The following is a 21444-nucleotide window of genomic DNA, read 5'->3' as shown; positions in this document are numbered from 1 at the left end:
CGGAATCAAGGCTGCAAGTAACGACTTTTGCAATAGCTATGAGGACGCCGAGCAAGTGTGTGTGTGTCCTGCACTGGAACTAAGAAGGTTCTTAGGTTTTCATTTATTTGAGAACTTGTCTGATTTAGCAGGTGTGAACATTCACAAGTTGTTGGGATGGTTCAACGGTGGGAAATAGAAGGCATTTTCCTTCTTCTGTTTCTGTAGTATCGCAGTGGACGAAAACGTCTAAGTGAGTTTGATAACAGATCGCCCCATTTAACTTACCTAACCTCATATTAATTTTTCCTTCCATTTCCATTTTATATCATCCCTTTCAAAGTATTCCCACAATTAAGTTTGCGTTTTTCAATTCTCAAAACACATTTGATATGCACTTTTTGGTATACATTGCGCTTTAGCTATGTGGAAAATATGCAGTTCTAAAATTCTTAATTTACTCACAATCGGATATTGTCCGGCTGCAGACTATAGGGTAATCTGTTGCTATTACAAATAGAACACAAAAAACCCTTATGTTTTCTAAAGTGAGGCAGTAAAATGTGTGTTTTTTTTCTGCATTGTAAAAGCATTTGACTGGTTTCCTAGATCGCGATTTCGTTTGGAACCACCCAAACTCGTCGGTAGAATTTGTCAAAAAAAAGAGTACTTTCATTTGTAGCGCACCAAAAAAAAAATTACTTCACTTCATATGTTTCTACTAAATGAAGACATCCAACTATTACAAACAAACACACTTGCCCAACTGCTACTCTAAGTAATCGTCGATTGGCACACCGCAGCCTACACTGTTTGCGGTGTGCCAAAACATGTAAACCTCAATTCACTTCAAAACGGCGCCATATATAATGATTATTTGCGACAAAATTTTATAAATATGAATTTTATTCTATTCTGTTGTTCTTGTTTAAGTTCCATCAATTAGATACTACTACCAAATTTCCCATGAACATTCCATTAAGGAACAGAGGCAAACTTCTCCCATATCAATGAGTGTAGTCCGAATAAAGTTAAGCTCAATGATAAGGGGCCTCCTTTTTTATGCCGAGTTCGAGGCGTGCCGCATAGCGACACCACTTGGTATAGAAATTCAAACACGGCAGAATACCTCACAAATGTAGCCATTATTAGTAGGACTATCCGGACGTGATAACCTCTGCGCCACGATGGCTGATACAATTAGCTAAGATTGAAACTTGCGCCAATGGCACTATGGAAATACACCTAAGCTAGCAATCGGCTTTTTGTTCGCTCCAAATACCGAAAAATAACCCCGAAAAATCTATGTCAGAAATTCCGTGCCACTCTCAACATCCCTAATCGATCTCCCCTAATGGTCATCCATTCTATAATCCAAGTCGGTTCGTAAAGCTGGGCATTGACATGGAAAATGCTTCAAATCTCATCATCTTCCCTACAAGCCGTACACACGCTGTCACTTGTCGCACTTATTCTACGTAATTGTGCTATGGCCCGGCACCCAAACAATTTGGATTACGCTATCCTCAGAGAAGACGTTAACATTCTTACATCCCAAGAACTCAGTGAATTTACCGTCCTAGTTGTTATAGCCCTAAAAATAGACGTTCTCCCGTTTATACCGAACCACCTCACCGCATTCTATATTATCCTGGATGTCGGCCTACGTCCTGAACGGCCAGCCAGCCGGAAACAGAAATCAGTTTCTGGTTCCCCCATGTAGATGGCCAGACCTCTTCGGTCCCTTGGTTTGAACCATTTCTGTAGCATGATATAACGTCTCGCATTCAACCTCAAGTGTCGTCTAAGGTATCCGATCATGAACTACTTACAGTTCATCCAGTTTTCCTATGTCGCCTCGCTTATCCCGTCACGGTATGACTAGCTTCTGCCTTCTTTCTACTCTCGTTGCATTTAGTCTTATGGTCTCATATATAATTCAGCATATTAAGTATGATGCAGCCACTAATCATACGTAATACGTCCATGAACATTTTATTAACCCATTTTAGACAAGTTTTGCGTATTGGTAAATGTCTAATTTCATTTCTCATTAAGGACAGCAGATATTTTAAATACAATGACCAGCTGTATGATTAGCTTAGAAATCCGCCGCTTCTCCCATTATTGCTGACATTGTAATGGAGGAACTTCTGAATGACATATTTGACAAAATGGTAAAACCCAGGATATTAACAAAATATGTAGATGACATTTTCGCGATTATGAACAAAATCAGACGTGGCAGATACACTGAAGACACTGAACTCCTTCAACAAATTCATCAAATTTATGAAGTAAGAGGAATATGATGGTTATGGTCTGAATCGGTCCACGACCATCGTTGTGTCATTGTCATTGTCATTGTGAAAAATTTCGGCCAAATCAGACAAGAATTGAACCCTCTATGGGCGCAAGAAGTATAATCGGGAGATCCGGTTTATCTGGGACCTATATCAGGTTTTAAACCAATTCAAGCTATGGTTGGCACTTATATTAGAGGTCGTAGAAAAATTCACTGTGCAAAATTTCAGCCATGACGATCATGGGGTCTTAGACCAATATTTCGATGTGTTACAAACGGAATGACGATGTAAGTATACCATCTTCCTACGGTAGCGCAGAGGTTAGCATGTCCGCCTGTGACGCTGAATGCCTGGGTTCGAATCCTGGCGAGATCAGAAATTTTCTTCAGCGGTGGTTTTCCCCTCCTAATACTGGTAACATTTGTGAGGTACTATGCCATGTTAAACTTCTCTCTACTGCGGCACGCCGTTCGGACTCGGTTATAAAAAGGAGGCCCTTTATTATTGAGCTTAAACTTAAATCGGACCGCACTCACTAATATGTGAGAAGTTTGCCCATGGGCAAAATTAGCATTTTACATCTACCTATGGTAGAAGGTATAAAAATAAAATAAAATATAAAATAAGATAAAACAAATAAATATAAATAAAAAAATACAAAATGAAACAACAAAAAAAAATAAAATTAAATAAAAGCGTACTAAGTTCGACCGTGTCGAATCTTTTATACCATGGATCGCATTAGTCAAGTTATTTGATCATATGAACCGCATAAAATCATATTTGGCAAGTATGTTGGAGGTCATAGAAACAGTCACTGCGCCAAATTTCAAACCAAATCCGATAAGAATTGCACCCTATAGGGTCTCAAGAAGTAAAATCGAGAGATCAGTTTATATGAGAGCTATATCAGTAGGTTAAATGTCATAGTAAAATTCACTGTTGAAAATTTCAGTCAAATCGGATAAGAATTTCGCTCTCTAGATGCTGAAGAAGTATAATCGGGAGATCGGTTTATATGGCAGCTATATCAGGTTATTGACTCATTTAAACTTAAACGTAGTACAGTTGTTGGAAGTCATCACAAAACGCCATGTGTACATTTTGAGCCATATCGGATAGAAATTGTGCCCTCTAGAGTCTCAAAAAGTCAAGATTCGCGATTGATTTACATGGCAGCTATATCAAAACATGGATTGATATGGTTCTAGCTTTACTCCTTCTAAGGTTAGCATGCTTTCGACAGACAAACAGACGGACGGCTAAGTTGACTTAGAGTGTCAAGACGATCAAGGATATATAAATATTTATATATATATATATATATACTTTGGTGGGTCTCATATCAGTATTTCTATGATGAGGTTAGTATAGCCCATTCCTATGGTGGAGGGTATAAAAATAAAATAAAGAATAATTAAATACAATAAATTGAGTATTAAAATACAATATGCAAACAAATACCATTGTTTAATGTTAATAAAACAATTAAATACTTCTATCAATGTATCAATGTACGCTCGAAAGCAGAACAATTTGTTTGCTATCGCAGCAACCATTTTTGCCTGTTCAGCATTCATACATGTTTAATATTTTAAAGGATTTTTTAGTTGAAACAACATCTGTTTTAGCTAAAATAGCCGACCGCAATGTTCGTTAAAACTATAGCCTTATGCTTACTAAACCAGCAGTCATGTCTGCTTTCCCAGTTTCAGCAGACAAAATTTTAGCAAACGTTTTTAATATTTTAAAAAATAACAAATTTCAAAAATTATTTCCAAAATAGCATAACAGTTGGCTTAAATAGCAGTTTTTATCCGCTGAATGCTAAGATCCGATATAAACATGGCATATATCTATGGCAATTTTAAGCTGTAGACAACTTTTTACCATTTAAAAACAGAGGAACATGTTTCGTGTTTTGCGGAAAACTTACTGCAGTCTTAATTTCAGCGGACTTTTTGTTGTTTCAGCAAACACGTTTGCTGTTTTACTAACAAAATGCTCTGCGTGTAGTAATTAAAATATATCTCCTAACAATTCCACCACAAATGGAGCAGTAGCAAACAAAAGTCTTGTCAGTAGCAGTACCTGACATTCTTAATTTGCCATTATTTTGCTACAACAGCAGAACTATTGCCGAAATAGCAGCAAAATTGATTACTATCTGACTATTTTATGTACTTATGACGATTTAATTGAACTTGTAGCTTTTGTGGTTCACACATTTATCGTACAACCAGTACATCTGTTGTTCTTACAGACACTAAACTCTACTCTTTGAGGCAATCAACTACGTCCTAAGTGGAATTACATGATCTGTGATTAATTTAAGGTCTGAATTTATTAAATCAAAGCATTTTGCCTCGTCCAACCCTTCCCAGCTATTCTTATTGTTCTCATGATGATGATTTCTATTTAGTTCAATTGCCCGTTTGTAACGAAACTACGATACAAATACTACAAATTTTTTTAGACAAAAATTTCTTGAATACAACTGTGACTATGAACAATCTCAACATCATAGCCTGCCTCTACATTGCCACTGGATACTGCTACTATTCATTAAGCTGATGGTTTTGTCACATAAGAGAAATTTATTTCCACCATTAAACAATTTAGGAGGAAAACTTAAAGCCAAGCCAACATCGGGGGGCATGACAATCACTTTGCGATAGGTGTTGCCGGTGATGGCGTTTCTCAACCACCTCTTACTTTCAATAGTAAATTGAATGAACATCAATAAAATTGTGCAAATACAGCTCCCACTACATGGGGGCAGTTTCAGAAAGGGCAATAACGGGGTTTTCTCCCCACTGATTCATATTCTCTACGTGACTACGTCAAATATTTCAATCATTTGCTATTACTCAGCGACTGACTGCCCGACTGATAGTGTGAAAGACTGCCTTTCTGCCTGCTATTTTGAATCGTTATTCCAAGTTCCAATTTGCTTGTTTGGTTTGTTTGTTTGGGACACATATTTATTATTAGAATACACTTGTATGCCGACACACTCCTTGATGCCATTTCTATTAATTTCAATTATTCAAACACCAATAATTTAATACAGCAAATGTTTAAACTATACAAATATTGTGACATTCAACCGTTGGCAAAGGTCTAGACATTGAGTTGTCTACATAAAGATGTGACAATTTTTGTGTGATATTGTTACTGTAGAATAGTAATAGAATCCCGAAATTAGCATTCACCATTGAATGCTGCACATCATCGTATCAAGTATCGATGATAATTACCACCAACAAAAGTGCAAGTTTGAAAAAACAAAATAGTCACTCAATATATTCGACAACAATGAAAATCACCTTAAATTCAGCCCCGGCTATGTTAACAAAAGTTATGTTGTAAATCTGACATACCAGGCAACTACAGAGGAATACCATTTATGAACACGATATCTAGGGTATTGATGGAAGTGTAAGGCAAGGCTTATGAAATGATAAAAACAAAACAATCGGGTGTGTTTTAGATTTCACTTTTCCTTTCGGTCCAACCAAGGGTCAACATTTCCTAAACGTTTATTATAAGATTTCTTAACTTTGGGTTATGTACTAATAACAAATTGGTTCTAATGGAAAAGGGAAAGTGAAACCGAGAACATACCCTGTTCTACTAAAAATTTCTGCGAGTGAACATTTCAGAATAGGACTACAAGGAGCCTTTCGGGAGTAGGCTCAAAATCAGACCGTAGCATATTGTACGTCCCTCCAATAGGTGTGCATGCCTTGGCACCTGTAGTCGACAGTAGGGATCGGGAGCTTTGCTCCGACAACAAGTTTTCCGCTCTGCTCCGCTCCACGCTCCATTATATTTAAATTGACTATTTATTTTTTCAAATTTCTTCTTATGAAGGCCAAAATTAAAGTTAAAATTTCTTTGGCTGTGTAATGCTTTTGCAAGAATGGCACCGCTAGACCTCCAAGCCGAGGAACACTCTGCACTCTGCAGAAATGAAATAGGAGAAGAGACTAAAGAAGTGGCAGATATGGTGGGAGAACGAGGAATACGGGAGATGGACCGTGGTACTGATCCCAAATATTTAGAAATTTTAATATAGGAGACATGGGGATGTAAACTATTACATAACAAAAATGCTGTTAAAATACGGTTATTTTAGGAAACATTTGCATAAAAGTGCAGCACTCCTTTTTGCCTCTACGAGGATGAAGAACACCTGGATGACGCTGAACATACTTTCTTTCACTGCATACGATGGGTGGAACCTCGCGCGTCAGATGGGTGGAACCTCGCGGCCAGATTGGGTAAAAAACTGCAGAAAATGTTGTAGACAAAATGATCAGAAGTATTGACAAATGAACCGCAGTAGCAAGATACTGCCAAGACTTCCTAAGATGATAGAAAACTGATCTTGACAAGGCATAAGTGATCTTAGCATTGGTATCATGGACGAAGGCGGATAGAACGATTTGAGATCCACCTCGAAGTATTGCGAAAGCGATGCCGAGGTGGATTTGACTCTCAGCGGCGATAAGGTAGATTTTTATTCGGTAAGGCAGATTTTCATTTTTATTGAAGTTTTATTTGTAGAAAAAAAATATCAGTTAGGAAGTGAAACATTTTAAAGACTCAAAGAAACCCAATTTTGAAACTCCGAAATAATTAATTTGCATTTAAAAATAATTGTTATAAATGAAACCATTTTCTTTTTTCCACAATACAGTATTAAAGGCAATTGATAGGGAGATCATAGTGATTAAGATTCTAAATCTATCAAGCAGCGTTGATTATCGTAGAAATTTATAAGTTCTACAGGCTTTGGTCGTACATTTGGGTACAATGAAATATTTTTAAAAAAATTATCAAAATTTACTTATTTAATTTTTGATTTCCTTCCGAGAAAAACTTTTTACAATGAAAATATTTTGCGAATAATAATTTTTTCTTTAAGAGTAATTTCAAAACTCCCTAAGTAAGGGAGTTTTGGTTTTTCAAAAATATTTTTTTTTTGAAGAAAATAAATCAACTAAAACTTAAAACGCAAATAAAATTTACAAAGAAAAAAAGTTTGCAACATGGATGATAAGGAATTCTCTTCGTATTCCCAATTTGAAGTCTATAGCCTATTCTCTTTTTATTACCAATAGATTGGGAAAACTTTAGGTTTTATAAAGACATGATGCAAATTATATGAATGCAATTTTTACCGGATATGTTTTCCATATAAAACGGACTTTCGATCGATTGTAATAAATTTCGAAGAAGCGTACTGAGAAGGCTCGCAAATGTTGGGCACTATGTAGACCGGCCGTAGGCTCGAAATGGGACCTGGGTTCGAGTGGACTACCCCTCGCTCTACAGAAGCGTAATTAGACCAATACTTACTTACTGAAGAAAAAGTGCAACGTTAGGACCATACAAGTTCATAGAACATGTTGACTTGGCATAGGCGGAGCGATGTGGACCATGCCCACTAGGGCAATGGAGACTATTCTAAATATCCCGCCTATTGAGCTACAGATTGAGTGTGAGGCAGCCACTGCGGCTATGAGACTTAAGGCGATGGGAGAATGGATTGAGGATGGGAGCTGCTCATACCATCGCGGTATAATCGAGGCGACGATAGGAAACATGGAAGCAAGGAAGTGGTTTCCGATCGAATACCTGAGATGAACCTTGAAGTCGAGTGCGAACCATATTTGGCACAGTTGTTGAAAGTCATAGCAGAACACTATGTGTAAAATTTCAGCCAATTCGGAAAAAATTGCGGCTTGTAAGAGCTCAAGAAGTTAAATCGGGAGATCGGTTTATATGGTTATAGACCGCTTTGGGCCGTACTTAGCACAGCTGTGGGAAGTTATAAAAGAACATGACATGCAAATACAAAATTGATTGCTTTAGGGAAACAACGCTCAATTGAAGAGTATCGTTGTGCCCTAAGAAAGATTGGCGAGATCTTGCCAGGCACAGGACTGGATATAGTCAAGAAGGAAGATATTCCATATCGACCAATGGCACATGCTTGGATACCAAGGATTCCCTCAGATCCTGAATCCATACTTGGGAAACTAAGGGAATGTAACCCCAATCTTTCAACCACTGACTGGAAGATTGGTATATTGGATGATGGCGACCGGACACATGCAGTATCCAAAACTAAACTCCGGTTGTCTCGCAGAACTCAACAAGTCTGTAGAAGTTAAATCAACAACTTGAGACTTTTAATTCAACAACTTGAGACTGAAGGTGTATAGAAGCGGCGAGGTTGTGGAATCAGAAGACGACTCAGCAGTTGTTGCTGAACACTTGGAAATGTGTTAAAATAGGGCTAGTTGAAGGGAAAAGCCTTCTAGAGAATTTGCTTTTTCAAAAATATATTTTTTTTTTTTTTGAAGAAAATAAATCAGTTAAAAATTAAAACGCAAATAAAATTTACAAAGAAAAAAAGTTTGCAACATGGATGACAAGGAAATCTCTTCGTATTTCCAATTTGAAGTCTATAGTCTATTCTCTTTTTATTACCAATAGATTGGGAAAACTTTAGGTTTTATAAAGACATGATGCAAATTATATGAATGCAATTTTTACCGGATATGTTTTCCATATAAAACGGACTTTCGATCGATTGTAATAAATTTCGAAGAAGCGTACTGAGAAGGCTCGCAAATGTTGGGCACTATGTAGACCGGCCGTAGGCTCGAAATGGGACCTGGGTTCGAGTGGACTACCCCTCGCTCTACAGAAGCGTAATTAAACCAATACTTACTTACTGAAGAAAAAGTGCAACGTTAGGACCATACAAGTTCATAGAACATGTTGACTAGGGCAATGGAGACTATTCTAAATATCCCGCCTATTGAGCTACAGATTGAGTGTGAGGCAGCCACTGCGGCTATGAGACTTAAGGCGATGGGAGAATGGATTGAGGATGGGAGCTGCTCATACCATCGTGGTATAATCGAGGCGACGATAGGAAACATGGAAGCAAGGGAAGTGGTTTCCGATCGGATGCCTGAGATGAACCTTGAAGTCGAGTGCGAACCATATTTGACACAGTTGTTGAAAGTCATAGCAGAACACTATGTGTAAAATTTCAGCCAATTCGGAAAAAAATTGCGGCTTGTAAGAGCTCAAGAAGCTAAATCGGGAGATCGGTTTATATGGTTATAAACCGCTTTGGGCCGTACTAAGCACAGCTGTGGGAAGTTATAAAAGAACATGACATGCAAAATTTCAGCCACAAAATTTCACAAAAATTGCGGCTTCCAGGGGCTCAAAATATCTATAGCTGAACCGATATGGCCCATTGCAATCCGCAACGACTTACATCGATATTATCTGTGCAAAATTTCAAGAGGCTAGCTTATCGACCGATATCGTGATTTTGACATGGCTAGATCGACTCAGAGCGTCGAGACGATCAAAAATATATATACTTTAAGAGGTCTTAGAAGACTATTTCAATGTGTTAGAAACGGAATGACTAGATAAGTATACCCCCATCCTATGGTGGTGGGTATAAAAATATGGGGTGGAGCCTCTCTCCGATAAGAAGGCTACCTTAATTGGGCTCGGAGATTCGCTGCACAGGCTACCCCAAAAGCCTACACGTCTAGATTTGGAAACGGCACCGCAGTCGGCCAAAAGGCTTAAGAGCATCCAATGCCCAAAAGAACTAAGGCAGACAATAGTTACATGGGTCCAAGGACCTTTGGTAATGTGGCTAATGATAGTTTGGTGATGTTAGTTGTCGACAGGGGAGGAGTTCAGGGCTGCATATCTAGGAACAATTGAAGTGGAATAGTCAATGGACTGTAATCTGTATACTCTGATGTCCTTACGGAATTGCCTGGGCCTACTCCAATTTGTGAAGATGCAGGCTGGTATTGGGGCCAATACCAAATTGTTTGCTTTAGGGAAACAACGCTCAATTGAAGAGTATCGTTGTGCCCTAAGAAAGATTGGCGAGATCTTGCCAGGCACAGCACTGGATATAGTCAAGAAGGTAGATATTCCATATCGACCAATGGCGCATGCTTGGATACCAGGGATTCCCTCAGATCCTGAATCCATACTTGGGAAACTAAGGGAATGTAACCCCAATCTTTCAACCACTGACTATAAGATTGGTATATTGGATGATGGCGACCGGACACATGCAGTATCCAAACTAAACTCCGGTTGTCTCGCAGAACTCAACAAGTCTGTAGAAGTTTAATCAACAACTTGAGACTTTTAATTCAGCAACTTGAGACTGAAGGTGTATAGAAGCGGCGAGGTTGTGGAATCAGAAGACGACTCAGCAGTTGTTGCTGAACACTTGGCTGAGGAACTATCGACCGTATCTATAAGATCAGGCGGATTGCAGGAGACTGGAAATCCCTCTGCCACTATCGAAACAGGAAAGGAAGACGTCGAGACGGGACCGACAAGCCTTTTGTGGGTGGGGTTGGGCTCAAGGTGTGCGTCAGCATGGGGAACTTCTTCAGCAGCAACTAGTGAAGCATCTATGGAAGAATCGTCCACACTACCAGTGTCCTGAGGAAGAGTGTTTCCAATGCAGCCTCATCATGATACGATCGAACGAATGTTGTGAGGATGAACTCCTGGCGGACTCAGAAGATGAGGCTAACGCAACGGTGGTGGAAATTCTGAGTCAAGACTATGGTCCGGTTTCTGCAGAAAGCGCAAAATACCTGGACCCAGACAGGAAATTGAACTTTAAATCCAACATTTTGGAAAGGGCAAGAGAGGCAACTCTTCCACTATACACCTGCAAGAGAACCATTGGCAAAAGTTGGGGATTTAGACAGCGTGTCACCCATTGGGTATATACTGCAGTTGTCAGACCTATAATGCTATATGGTGTTGTGGTCTGGTGGACGGCGCTTCAAAAGTCCACATACTGTTCAATACTCAGTTGGATCCAAAAGTTGGATGGTTTGTGCATTGTAGGCACACCAAGGAAGATGCTGCAATGAATTTAATTCTACACCTAATGCCTCTGAACGTCGTGGCTAGACAAATTGCTGCGACCATTGCTGTGAGGCTAAGGGAGCTTTCCCTTTGGTCATGCGGCGCCTACGGACAATGTTTTTATCCTTGATACAATGGCCGATATTAATGGATTACACACTGCCTGGGGTATTCCAAAATTATGTCGCCTGGTCTAAGCATGAAGAGGTCTACCGTTTTACTGTCGCTGGCTAGAACGGATGTCTCAATCATTATGTCCGTCATGGCAGGTCACTGTCTAATCGGAAAACATGCTGACGGACTGAAGGTTGCCAGTAACGACTTTTGCAGAAGCAGCGAATACGTCGAGGAAGAAGAGACTATAGAACATCTGCTGTGTGTGTGCCCCGCACTGGCAGTCAGAAGGAGTTCCACTTTAGGTTTTCATTTCTTTGAGAATTTGTCTGATTTAGCGGATCTGAACATTCGCAAGTTGTTGGGCTGTTTTAAAGCGATATGGATGGTCCAACGGTAGTAACTAGAAGGCAACTTTCTTTTCCTGTTCATGTGGTATCACAATAAACGTAAGCGTCTAAGTGAGTATGATGGCAGACTGACACTTAAACCTAACTTAACCTGGGCTCGGAAATGGATAGTTTGATGTGTTGCAAAGAGAATGACTAAATGAATATACCGCCTGTCCTATGGTGGTGGGTATAATAAAACAGCATTTCGGCAAAACTTCATGAAAGGAAACAATGCAAAACTTACAATATTAGATTTAAGACGGGTTACATTGGTTCATTGAAAGAGCATCGGAGACAATAACCTCGACTTAAACCTAATATCAAAGATCATATTATGGCATAGACGTAACTGGCACTAATGTTATCAGTGTCTTCCTTTAAGTTCATTGCTCTCCCAATATTTTGTTGTATTCTTAAACTTTCTATCATCAATCTCTTTTTTCTTTTTTCCTTTCGCTCTTTGTCCAATATTGTGTCATCGTCAAAGTCTGGAAATACTCAATGTTTTATTTTTAATTATTTAAATAGATGAAGCACCGCAAAAGTGACGAAACGTTAGGAATAAAATCTAATAATGTCTTTGTTTTATTAGTTAAAAAATTTGAGGTCAAAAAGCTAGAATACTATCAAAAATTCTTGTAACTTGACCAAAATAAACAACACAAAAAACTTGTCACCTGCTCCACAAAATGTATGAAATATCACTTTTTTGTTAAGATATGGAACCAATATTTAACAATACACGTACGCTCCTGGTGTTCATATGGGAAACCGATTGAAAAGTTCGTCCCCAGGGATTGAATATCAGTCACCGACATTTATTGTTTCTGCCCAAGCTCTGCTCAAGAATTTACTAAGGATGCTATTATTCCCCATCAATTCCTGTTTCCATTCACATCTCAATGGGTCTGTCTGAGCATTGTTCCACTTTACAACTTCAACGTTATCTTTAAATCAAACACACATACGATGCATTGAGATCTGAGGTTCAAAGAGAAACGGACCAAAGCAGAAACGTAGACGTTAGCTTGCAAATTTCACGAAAAAAAGTTTTCACAAACAAAGCCAAACGCTAGAATTTAAAACAAGTTGTGGCGGAAGTAGATTTCTGAGATTTCATTGAACGCTATGCTATTAAGAGGAACTGATAAAATTGTCTATTCATTCATTTCGATTTGATTGTTTGTTTTAAGTGCCTTTGATGTTGTCACACAATTTGATAAACTTTTCACCCCAGCCTCGCAGCTCTTTCAAGTGGTTGTGTTTAATGGGGGGACGCACTTCACACGAAATGGAAACCAACAGAAACACACGCAGTAGCAGCTACAAATCATTGATTCAAATCAAAATAGATTTAAACTCACTCTTTCTGTCCTATCAAATGGAGTGCAATGATGTGGATGGCAATTGGTGAAACGAGAAAAAAACACTGAGTTGCCCTACAATGCCAAACACCTCCCACCCATCATCACCATCGCCACCCAATGAGAAACTGCTGCAGAATATTGAACACAAATAAATGATGCAAAAACCCCACCAAGTTATATTTATGATTCGATACTCCAGTGGATTGTGCTCTCCAGAAGGCTACTGCTATGTTTAAAGCGTGCATTTAACTTGTGTTCTGTGGTTTCAGTTTCCCAAGGATTTAACCATCATACGGATAATAAATCAACTGGTGGACCACATGACATCAGCTGATGTTCCAAATATCCCAATAACAATTAAAAAGGCGTTAAGTTCGGCCGGGCCGAACTTTGGATACCCACCACCTCGGGTATATATGTAAACCACCTTTCATCAAAATTCGGTGAAAATTTCATACCTTATACTCATATACCTCATACCGATCCGAACTATATACGACACGGATGTCGAAAAGCCGAACATAAGTCACTGTGTCAAATTTCAGTGAAATCGGATTATAAATGCGCCTTTTATGGGGCCAAGACTTTAAATCGAGATATCGGTCTACATGGCAGCTATATCCAAATCTGGACCGATTTGGGCCAAGTTGCATACACATGTCGAAGAGCCTAACACAAAGCACTGTCCCAAATTTCAGCGAAATCGGACAATAAATGCCTCTTTTATGGGCCTTACACCATAAAACCGAGGATCGATCTATATGGCAACTATATCCAAATCTGGACCGATCTGAGCCAAATTAACGAAGGATGTCGATGGGCCTTATACAATTCACTGTCCCGAATTTCATCAAAATCGGATAATAAGTATGGCTTTTATGGGCCTAAGACCCTAAACCGGAGGATCGGTCTATATGGCAGCTATATCCAAATCTGAACCGATCTGGGCCAATTTAACGAAGGAAGTTGAAGGGCCAAAGGCAACTCACTGTCCCAAATTTCAGCGAAATCGGATAATAAATGTGGCTTTTATGGGCCTAAGATCCTAAATTGGAGGATCGGTCTATATGGCAGCTATATCCAAATCTAGACCGATCTGAGCCAAATTGACGAAGGATGTCGAAGGTCCTAACACAACTCACTGCCCCAAATTTCAACAAAATCGGATAATAAATGTGGCTTTTAAGGGCCTAAGACCCTAAATCGGCGGATCGGTCTATATGGGGGCTATATCAAGATATAGTCCGATATAGCCCATCTTCGAACTTAACCTGCTTATGGACAAAAAAAGAATCTGTGCAAAATTTCAGCTCAATATTTCTATTTTTAAAGACTGTAGCGTGATTTCAACAGACAGACGGACAGACGGACGGACATGCCTAGATCGTCTTAGATTTTTACGCTGATCAAAAATATATATACTTTATAGGGTCGGAAATGGATATTTCGATGTGTTGCAAACGGAATGACAAAATGAATATACCCCCATCCTTCGGTGGTGGGTATAAAAAAGGTCAATATAAAAAAAAAAAAATAAAAAAAAACCATAATTTAGTGTTTAAAATTGAGCCAAAATGTTTTCCACACTAAAGCGGAAGATCATGTTAGCTAATAATGGCTATCCATTACGACAATAGCGCCCGATCAATGCCATGTCATGTCCAAGATATAAAATACCGTGCAATGATAGAACAAGTAAAAGCGTGCTAAGTTCGGCCGGGCCGAATCTTATATACCCTCCACCATGGATCGCATTTGTCGAGTTCTTTTCCCGGCATCTCTTCTTAGGTTAAAAAGGATATAAGAAAAGAGTTGCTCTGCTATTAAAACGATATCAAGATATGGTCCGGTTCGAACCACAATTAAATTATATGTTGGAGACCTGTGTAAAATTTCAGCCAATTCGTATAAGAATTGCGCCCATTGGGGCTCACGAAGTAAAATAGAGAGAACGATTTATATGGGATCTGTATCGGGCTATAGACCGATTCAGAACATAATAAACACGTTTGTTGATGGTCATGAGAGGATCCGTCGTACAAAATTTCAGGCATATCGGATAATAATTGCGACCTCTAGGGGTCAAGAAGTCAAAATCCCAGATCGGTTTATATGGCAGCTATATCAGGTTATGAACCGATTTGAACCTTATTTGATACAGTTGTTGAAAATAAAAATAAAATACGTCATGCAAAATTTCAGCCAAATCGGATAGGAATTGCGGCCTCTAGAAGCTCAAGAAGTCAAATCCCCAGACCTGTTTATATGACAGCTATATCAGGTTATAGACCGATTTCAACCATACTTGTCACAGTTGTAGGATATCATGACGAAATACTCAAAAACTCATTCAAATCGGATAAGGATTGTGCCCTCTAGAGTCTCAAGAAGTCAAGACCCAAGATCGGTTTATATGGCAGCTATATCAGGTTATGAACCGATTTAAACCATACTTGGCACAGTTGTTGGGTATCATAATAAAACACGTTGTGCGAAATTCCATTCCAATCGGATAAGAATTGCGCCCTCTAGAGGCTCAAGAAGTCAAGACCCAAGATCGGTTTATATGGCAGCTATATCAGGTTATGGACCGATTTGAACCATACTTGGCACAGTTATTGGATATAATAACAAAACACGTCGTGCAAAATTTCATTTCAATCGGATAAGAATTGCGCACTCTAGAGGCTCAAGAAGTCAAGACCCAAGATCGGTTTATATGGCAGCTATATCAGGTTATGGACCGATTTGAACCATACTTGGCACAGTTGTTGGATATCATAACAAAACACGTCGTGCAAAATTTCATTCTGATCGGATAAGAATTGCGCACGCTAGAGGCTCAAGAAGTCAAGACCCAAGATCGGTTTATATGGCAGCTATATCAGGTTATGAACCGATTTCAACCATACTTGGCACAGTTGTTGGATATTATAAGAAAACACGTCGTTCAAAATTTCATTCCAATCGGATAAGAATTGCGCACTCTAGAGGCTCAAGAAGTAAAGACCCTAGATCGGTTTATATGGCAGCTATATCAAAACATGGACCGATATGGCCCATTTACAATACCAACCGACCTACACTAATAAGAAGTATTTGTGCAAAATTTCAAGCGCATAGCTTTACTCCTTCGGAAGTTAGCGTGCTTTCGACAGACAGACGGACGGACGGACAGACGGACGGACATGGATAGATCGACATAAAATGTCGCGACGATCAAGAATATATATACTTTATGGGGTCTCAGACGAATATTTCGAGTAGTTACAAACAGAATGACGAAATTAGTATACCCCCCATCTTATGGTGGAGGGTATAAAAATGAAGGAACTTTGTCATTCACTTTTGTTCGACATGAGCACCTTTCGCCTTGACTATCGGTCAAACAACGAGTTATAAGGTGCACTAATTTAATCTGCCGGTATTTTGGCCCATTCTCATACAATGGCTTTCTTCACATGCCATATTTTTTGTCGTTATCTTGCTCTCTAAAATGACCCAAATGGCAAAGTCCATCGGTTTGGCATCTAGCGAATTGGACAGCCACATTGTGGTAAAAATGAAGTGTGGAATATGATGATTTCATAGCAATTCTTGGTTAACACGTCCCTTATGTGATGGTGGCGAGACTAGTTGGTACGTTCTATGTCTAAAATCTTTATTCCAATAATAAGTCGTATTTACTTTGATGCCAGGCTCGGTGGTCACAACTGCCATACCATCATTTGGTAATAGAAGTTAAATAGAATAGTTACAAACTAGAAGACAAGACGATCAGTTGGGCTTTGAGGTGTACTCTGAAGATTTTGGACCGGTGATATCGAGAAGTTTACCCGACCACTATAGTGTGCATCAAGCGATGATCCTTGAAATTATAGAAGTTGTGGAATGGCTAAGATATAATGTCATAACGATGATTGGCATAAATATCAATTTAGACACACAGACACCTGTTTTAACTGTCGCAGATCTTCCAACGAGATGTCCGAACAGTTTAAAATTCACCTGGGTGCCGGGCCACAGAGATATCCCAGGGAATTGTAGAGCATACAATACTTGTAGAGCATATCATACTTCAAAATTATACCCCACATTATAAGGAGGGTTTGTGGGAAGCAAAAAAAATTATAAAATAAAATATGTTATTGGGTTTAATAATGCCACAGTCAACAAATTGAATTTAGTGCAGCATTAACTAACAATTATTAAATTGTACTTGGCCCGGAGCATGTTATTGTGAACTCAAAAAATGGAAATTGTAAACATTAAAGTTATATTGAACTAAAAATTTAAATTTCTTTAACCTATTAACGACGAATGGGTTGAAAAGTACCCAAGAATAATGCTGTATTAAAACAAAGATTAAAAAAAAAATAAATGCGCTGAATTGTGAATATATGAAATTTCATCAAAATCTGACCAAAACTGAGGGTCAGGCGTTAATGGGTTAAATAGTTCAGTGCGTACCAAATTTCTGATGATATATCGTCGGCGATAATAGGCTTTTACCGATGTTAATTAAAATGCTTGGTTATTCCAAAGGAAATAGTTTAAGTAAAATTACTGACACCAGATGAGTCTAGCTATTTTATCTATACTCATGATAAGTTAGTTTTATTTGTACCTAGTTCATTTGCTACCCCGTCAAGAATTTTCAATTACACGTATTAATGAAAAGCATTTTTCTGAGTGTAATTCTTGATTCCTCACATGAAATGAGTGTGTATCATAGACTAAAGCTGGAAAACCACCGATATATGCAGCACTCGTTATTTTCGATATTTCTAGTAATAAATATCGATAGTATCGATACTTTCGTTAAATTCCCATCACCTACATTTTAAACGAAAATGAGAAGGAGAGATCTATTTATACAGAAACAATATCAATGCACAGACTGAATATAACTTAGTTTAATAAAATCAATTAGAAGTAATGAGAGATATAATTCTACAAAATGTTTGCCCAATCGGATAAAAATTGCGCGCTCTATAGGCGCAATTTATCGTAAAGGATACATTCAGTGTCGGATCAAATATTTTTGTTCAATTTTTCAAATAATTAGTTGGCCGATAGTATCGAGAGGAAAACTACTAATCGATATTCAGACAAAAAAAAATATATCGACAGTGCCACATCGATATTTTACGAGCTCTATCAAAGGCCTAGAGGTCTCGCATAATGTCTTCCAAGGAACTGCTCCCCCTTGTATTTTCTTAGACTTCCTTCCTTAGACAAACCAGTTCTTAGGACCACCATGACGGTAGTTGTTTGGCTCTTGGTTGGGTACTAGAATATGTAAACTTAAACGAGTCGTTTCCGTCGTTCAAATGAGACAATATGAGTTAGAAAAGAGAGATGTCGTCTTAAGGCCTTGTCAAATGCTATCCAAAGTATATCAATATAAGATTCGGTTTGGCTTAATGCGATTCTAGTTGTTATTTTTTTATTTCACAAATCTGACCAAAAGACCATTGTTTAAATCTCCGTTTTACAATCATGTCCATATATTAAAATACTTATTGATGACATTTGCCCTTGGCTTGATTTTCATGAATTCACTTTAAACTCTGGCCTTAGAATATTTTATAAATTAATTTTCCTTTTGTGTTTCTTTTTTGTGGTCTTGCTGCCAAGAATTCATGTCAAATATAACTGACATTTTGTTTACAACTCCCAAACGAAGATGTGTATGTTCTTAAATTATTATTTGCCTTTGGCCCCCAACCTAACCCAATTCCATTTATGAGTATCAGAATTGTGATAAATTATGATATTTTCATGAACATGTCAGGTTGGGCGGAATTTGTTTTAATTAACCTCAAGACAACAGAGGCGACATTCCTTTGTTTGCTCTCATCCAACATGTCCTTGCTGGAATTGCTTTTTATAAAACAAAACCAAAATCGGAAACAGAATTGCATAGTTGTGGTTTCTTTCCTTTGTTGTGTGATAAAGAAGAGGATAGCCCTCTCGCTTTGTGTCACTGTAACCACCAATGGGTTTTGAGGTTGAATTCCAAAAAAATACTAAAAACGTGTCTCTTTATTTGCTTTGCCCCCGTTTTTGAGCTGTTATCATTCCGTGGTTGCGAGCTCTTTATTTTTTCTATTACAGCAACAATTTATTTCTGGGTTTGCTTGAATGTGGATGCAGTTTTATTATGCTTTCATTTTTCTAATGTAAATATTTGCGACAATTACAAATAGAAATAAAAATAAATTCAAACAAAACCTGTGCTAACATTTTAATGTCAAATGAAACTCGGGAACAATGTACTGAGTTCGGGGCACAGTGTTAAGTGGCACCAGAACCCCTTTAATATGGGTTGCTTTCTTCAAATTCTTTTCTGAGTAAATATAGATCTACATCAATTTTTTGTTTTTTTTTATATCAAAATGACAAACTCACAGCGAAGCTGACACGTAATGTGACTTAGTTCACACTGGTATAAATGTCAAACTAGATTATATTGTTTACAAGCCAACAAAAGCATTTGCTTCTGAGTTTTTGTAAAAAGGAAGTAATTTGTGATGTATTTCAAGCGCAATAATGTGATTATGGTATATTTTTATTGGATATTATTGGCGAACTCAAACACCTCAAAGTGGACAAATTGTTTGTGTATCGCACCATTAATTGTTATAATTATTATACCCTACACCACTACTGTGGTACAGGGTATTAAACTTAATGAATTAGTTTTTAACACCCAAAAGGAAGAGAGATAGACCCATTGATAAGCATACCGATCGACTCCGAATCACTTTCTGATTCGATATAGCTATGTCCGTCTGTCCATGTTAATTTGTGTACAAAATACAGATCGCAATTTTCATCCGATCGTCTTCAAAATTGGTATGGGCGTCTTTTTCCGGCTAGAGACGAAACCTATTGAAATTAGAAAAAATCGGTTCAGATTTGGATATAGCTCCCATATATATGTTCGTACGATTTGCAGTAATAATAATTTTAAAGTCAGCAAAAGTTTGTTGTTTCTAGAAGCATTTGACCGGTTATCCCGTATCGCAATTCCAATTTCGATCAAGAAAATATCATCGGCGGGCTATGTCAAATGGATCATGGTGCTTTACAACCATCCCAACTAGAGCAGATTGTAAAGCACACAATGTCGTAATGTTGTTTTTAGAGAAAATGCTATTGATCTGTTGTCTTTAAAGGCCCTATAACACGGTATGTCTTATGACATATCATATTTAGCACATGTACGGTACATGTACACGTCGTATGATATAAACGAAAATCACTTTTCAAAATAGCACATGTAACTTTTGGGTTCAGAGCTTGCTCTATTTCTTCTGACAAAAACATAAAGAAATCAGCTGTTTTTGTTGTCAATCGAATGAAAGCACCCCTAAACTAAATTGTTTTCACAAATTTATGATTTAACTTTAACAATTTTTACGCATAAAAAATTAGATTTGCTCACATTTTTAGCTTACGTCAGAGGAAAATAACATACAGGTGTGATAGCAAAATGATGAATCGTTTGTAAATTGCCAATATTGGCAATCGTTTTATATCACATGTGAATACAAAAAGTGACATGTCATAAGACAACTGCATGCCGTGTTATAGCGGCTAAAAGAAACGTTCCATTATATCCAGCCAACGACCTACATCAATAAGAAGTATCTATGAAAAATGTCATGTGGATAGCCTCATTTGTTTAAACGCTATCGTGATTTCGGTTATCTGTTGAACGGGTAGACTGACTTAACCCATTAACGACGAATCGGTAGAAAAATACCCAAGAATAGAACTGTCTTAGAAAGATACGAGCTTGAGTTAGGAAACTTAGATTGGCGTAAAGTGGATGAATGAAACTAGTTGAAGAAAAAAATTTCACGTCATATATGGTAATGTTTTTGGGGGGAAGTTGGCTTGTCAAAGTCGGCAATTATTTATAGCTTAAAAAGTTATCTTAAAAATTTTGGTAGTGAGATTCTTGAAACAGTTGTTGTTGTATTTGATGGTTTCCATTTTAATAAATACATTGATGGCAATAAGCCTATTACTTTTGAAAGCAGGTGCGATTTTATGTGAAAGTCATTAAAATTCACTTTTCGTTGCTAAATGGTAATAAAAAATTAAGAAATTTATTTTTTTAGAAGCACATTGGCTTAGCAAATAAAGAGAATTTGCTTTAATTAAAAAAAATATATATATATAAACTAAGTGCTTGGACTTGTGCAATCTTCCCGGCCGATAAAAAATTGGTCTACTCCGCAGCCCTGACTCGAACAACATAAGTTAAAATCACGGCCCATCTTGGCCGAATTTTTTGTTTTAAATTTGTTTGCT

General features: G+C 37.9%; 1 protein-coding gene and 1 long non-coding RNA gene across 2 annotated transcripts in view; one reads left to right on the top strand and one right to left on the bottom strand.

Moving 5' to 3' along the window:
• Positions 1–21444, bottom strand: part of LOC106092647 (exostosin-1) — a 418420-nt gene that overhangs the window by 351585 nt on the left and 45391 nt on the right. The gene's annotated exons all lie outside the window — the stretch shown is intronic.
• On the top strand, positions 16495–17513 carry LOC106083306 (uncharacterized). The gene is made up of 2 exons (XR_001220618.2): positions 16495–16755; positions 16815–17513. It is a non-coding gene; the product is annotated as an uncharacterized LOC106083306 (long non-coding RNA).

This window comes from Stomoxys calcitrans, chromosome 5 (genome assembly GCF_963082655.1).
Source record: "Stomoxys calcitrans chromosome 5, idStoCalc2.1, whole genome shotgun sequence".
NCBI lineage: Eukaryota > Metazoa > Arthropoda > Insecta > Diptera > Muscidae > Stomoxys > Stomoxys calcitrans.
The sequence above is the reverse complement of the archived record's forward strand: the minus strand, read 5'-3'. Positions and strand labels throughout refer to the sequence as shown.